Source organism: Arachis ipaensis, chromosome B3 (assembly GCF_059453495.1).
Source record: "Arachis ipaensis isolate K30076 ecotype BB chromosome B3, ASM5945349v1, whole genome shotgun sequence".
Lineage (NCBI taxonomy): Eukaryota > Viridiplantae > Streptophyta > Magnoliopsida > Fabales > Fabaceae > Arachis > Arachis ipaensis.
This window is the reverse complement of record NC_142438.1, coordinates 42,996,834-43,001,118: the sequence shown is the minus strand read 5'-3', so window position 1 is coordinate 43,001,118 and position 4,285 is coordinate 42,996,834. Positions and strand designations below refer to the sequence as shown.

Genomic DNA, 4,285 nt, shown 5'->3' with positions numbered 1-4,285 from the left:
TACTAGCTTAAGTGTCCATGAATATTATATACTACATAGAGGAAACTGAAACCATACCTTGACCGATTCCCAATATGCCAAAAACCCTAAATGAGCACAATTTGAGTTTTCCACCACAAGCAAGCCTCCAATTCCACTCCAACAAGCACCAACAAATTCCAAAGGCTTCCAAACTCACAATAATCAAGCTATAATACACATAAATCATGACTAATCAACCTAGGGCTCAATTTAATCATGATCTCACAAGGGTTTCAACAGCTCTTACCTTGCCCAACAGTTTTGGATGTCAAATCCAATGCTAACCAAAGGTTAGAGTGTACCTAAACACCCAAAAATCACAAAACCTCACTTAATCAAAAGCCCTAAAACTCAAAATTTTAAACAGAAGAACTGAGAGGGATTCAAGATTCTCTTACCAGTTTCTTAGTGGGTTTTGTAGAGCTCTTTACAAGGAACGCGTAGCCACAAATGGTGCGGCGATGGGAGCTCTGTAGCTCAAGATATGAGCTTGTGAAGCTCTATGTGAATAGTGACAATGGAGTTTCTCTTCTTCTCCTTCTTAGCTGAAGTGTGTGTGTTTGAGTGTGGTTTGTGCTGAATGGGTTCAATAATGGACCCTTTTATATGTTAGGCTTTGGCCCAACTTGGGCCCGGTCTAACCCGTTAGCATTTTTAGCCCGTTTGGCCCAACTTTGGGTAAAACCTTTAAAATTAATGCCCGATTTCCATTTTTAATATTTTTCTAAGGTTTTTGACTGTTTTCACTTTTTCTCGTGCAGCACCGGGCAGACTTGAACCGATTCAACTGCTAGTTCGCGATTTTTCGCAGAAAACATATTTTCTGACTCAGAAAAACTTACTGAGTCCAAAAATCATCTATAAATCCTCAAATTCTCACTCTAATTTTTCGAAACCTAATTTGGGCAATACTAATTACTTAATTAAATGATTAATTAAGCTCAGTTCTTACACTCTCCCCACTGATGCCAGGACATCTTGGCCAGTTTCACTGACCTTTTCTTTACTGTTTTTAGGATAGTTTCATACATTTCTTTAGGAAATAAGCTAGTTTTAGGTAAATATTCACTTATGCCTTGATTCAAGCATACATTGTGCATTTTACATAATTTCATGAGGATTTTGCATAAGTTTAGTGACAAATATTATGTTGCATTACTCATGACTTGGACTAGAGCTTTGATGCACTTTATTGCTTGATTTCAGGACCAAAAAGGAAGCAAGAAAAGGGGAGGTAACTTGCAAGATTAATGAGAAAAGTGATTGCCAATAACATTCTCAAAAAGCCATCAATGCCCACGTTAGAGAGTCACGTTAACTAAGTTAACGTGAACTCTAACGTGGAGAAGAGAAGTTGAGCCAACGTTAGTGACACTTAACATTGTCACTAACGTTGGCAATCACTTATAAGTGGCCACGTTAGAAGCCATGTTAACCTAGTTAACGTGGCCTCTAACGTTAAGGGGGGAAGAGAAGCCAACGTTAGTGACACCCAACATTGTCACTAACGTTGGCCTATGGTGTAAAGTACCACGTTAACTCCCACGTTAACTTGGTTAACGTGGGAACTAACGTAAAGGATGAAGAGTTGTCGACAACGTTAGTGACACTCAACATTGTCACTAACGTTGAAGCAACCACACAACCCCCAAGAGTCACGTTAACCTCCGCGTTAAGTTAGTTAACGTGGAAGCTAACGATGAGGAATGAAGGATGAGCCAACGTTAGTGACACTCAACATTGTCACTAACGTTGGGATGGCTAAAGATGGCCACGTTAGAGGCCACGTTAACCTAGTTAACGTGGACTCTAACGTGAGACCCAGGGGCACATTGGAACGTTAGTGACAATGTTGAGTGTCACTAACGTTCTTGAAGGTTGGCAAGGACCACGTTAGAAGCCACGTTAACCTAGTTAACGTGGGCTTTAACGTGAAACAAGAAGGGGCACACTGGAACGTTAGTGACAATGTTGAGTGTCACTAACGTTCTCGAAGGATTAACAAGGCAACGTTAAAAGCCATGTTAACCTAGTTAACGTAGGTTTTAACGTAAGGCAAAGGGGTGCATTGGAACGTTAGTGACAATGTTAAGTGTCACTAACGTTCTCAAACTTATATTCTCACTAAATATTAACACCTCTAACGTCCTAAGCTGAAGTCTCTGCCCACTTAGCACTTTCTCTCTGAAAGTAAAGCCAAGCCCAAATGAAGAAAAGAACTGCTTCAAACTTAAGATCCAAAGGCCCAAGACTTGAAGAGTAAACTAGAAGCTGAGAAGAGTAGTATATATAGGAGTAGCTTTGAATTGTAAAGAAGTTCTGGAGGCTGGGAAAAAGGGAACTACTCTCTGTATTTTACTTTCTTTGCAATTTCTAGTTTTATGATGTATTCTCCATCTTTGTTTTCATTTTCAAGAGCTATGAACAACTAAACCCCTTTCATTGGGTTAGGGAGCTCTGTTGTAATTTGATGGATCAATACTAATTTTCATTATTCTTCTTCTATCTTTCCTCTTGATTTTACTTGAAAGCTTTCGATCTTCATCCAATTGAGTAGTTATCTTGGAAGAGAAGCTATTCAAACTTGGATCTCTTTTGAACCTTGAAAGAGGAATGAAGAGATCAAGCTAGAAATGCTTTCTCATGCTAGACCAAATTGGGTTTGGATGGGTATGTGACTATAACCCTCTCAATACTTGGTTTGGGAAATGCATGTGGTATAATCAGTGACCATACTTCATCTCTTCTCATGAGCAATTGACCAAGGAATTGGCTATTGATCAAGATTTGAGAGATTGAATTTCAAGAAATTGTAATTCAATCACTTAAGATTGCCAAGGAGATCAATGAGTGCATTGATTGAGGAAGAGATGAAAATGAACTTGATCCGAAGAATTGCAACATCTCCTAAGCCCAATGAACTCCCCATCTCTGATCTTACCCATTCTCTTTAATTTCTGTCATTTACTTTTATGAGCAAATCCCCCATTCCCATTTATAATTCTGCAATTTATTTTCAGTCATTTACTTCCAGTCCTTTAATTCTAGCATTTACTTTTCTGTTATTTACATTCTCGCCATTTTAATTTCTGCAACTCTCAACCCAAATTCTGGATTCGCTCAACTAGAACATTCTTCTAATTAAAGTTGCTTGATCAATCAATCCCTGTGGGATTCGACCTCACTCTATTGTGAGTTTTTACTTGACGACAACTTCGGTACACTTGCCGAAGGGAGATTTGTTGAGAGACAAGTTTTTCGTGCATCAAGTTTATGGTGCCGTTGCCGGGGATTGATTGTGCATCAACAATGATTAAATTGGAAGATCACTAGATTGAGCATTTTTATTTTGTGAATTTTATTTTTCTATTTGAATGATTTACTTTTTTTTTTTAGTTAACCTTCTTCCCTTCTCCCTCTACTCGTTTATTTTTCTTTGTTATTTTCAATTCTGTTTGCTAACCACTAACTGTTTGATATATTGCATCACCCACAACTAACAATAACTCTGACACAAATACTGTCTGCACCTATTTTCTTTGCTTGTACTTGTTGGTTGTATGACAGGGAGAAGAAGCGAGGCTTCAACTTCCTTTGATTCTGAACCTGAGAGAACCTTCCTTAGACTAAGGAGGGAGGCAAAAGAAAAATATGTAGTTGGTGCTGAAGAAGAGGAGGAACACTTTGAGGAATACTTTGAACCTAACATGGAAGAAAACATGGAAAATCATCTTGAAGAAGAGACTCACAACCATGGTAGAGGAGGTGGAGCAAATCATGCTAGGGAGGATAGAAGAGTTTTGGGCTCTTACATCAATCCAAACCCAGGCAATTGTGGAAGTAGCATCCAAAGGCCAACAATCCATGCCAACAACTTCAAACTTAAACCACAGCTCATCACCCTTGTTCAGAACAACTGTTCGTTTGGAGGAAGTGTTCAAGAAGACCCCAATCAACATTTAACCACCTTCCTGAGAATATGTGACACAGTGAAGTCTAATGGTGTTCATCCTGACGCCTATAGACTGCTCTTATTTCTCTTCTCACTCAGGGACAAGGCAGCCAAGTGGCTGGAATCCTTCCCAAGGGAGAGCTTGACAACTTGGGAAGATGTGGTGAACAAATTCTTAGCAAGATTCTACCCTCCTCAACGAATCAATAGGCTGAGAGATGAGGTTCAAACTTTCAGGCAACAAGATGGTGAGACTCTATATGAAGCATGGGAGAGGTTCAAGGACTTAACAAGGAGGTGTCCACCTGACAT

At 39.3% G+C, this 4,285-nt stretch overlaps 1 non-coding gene across 1 annotated transcript; it reads right to left on the bottom strand.

The window, feature by feature from the left end:
* Positions 1 to 4,181: 4,181 nt before the first annotated feature.
* Positions 4,182 to 4,285, bottom strand: LOC148570435 (small nucleolar RNA R71). Its single transcript, XR_015907878.1, has one exon. It is a non-coding gene; the product is annotated as a small nucleolar RNA R71 (small nucleolar RNA).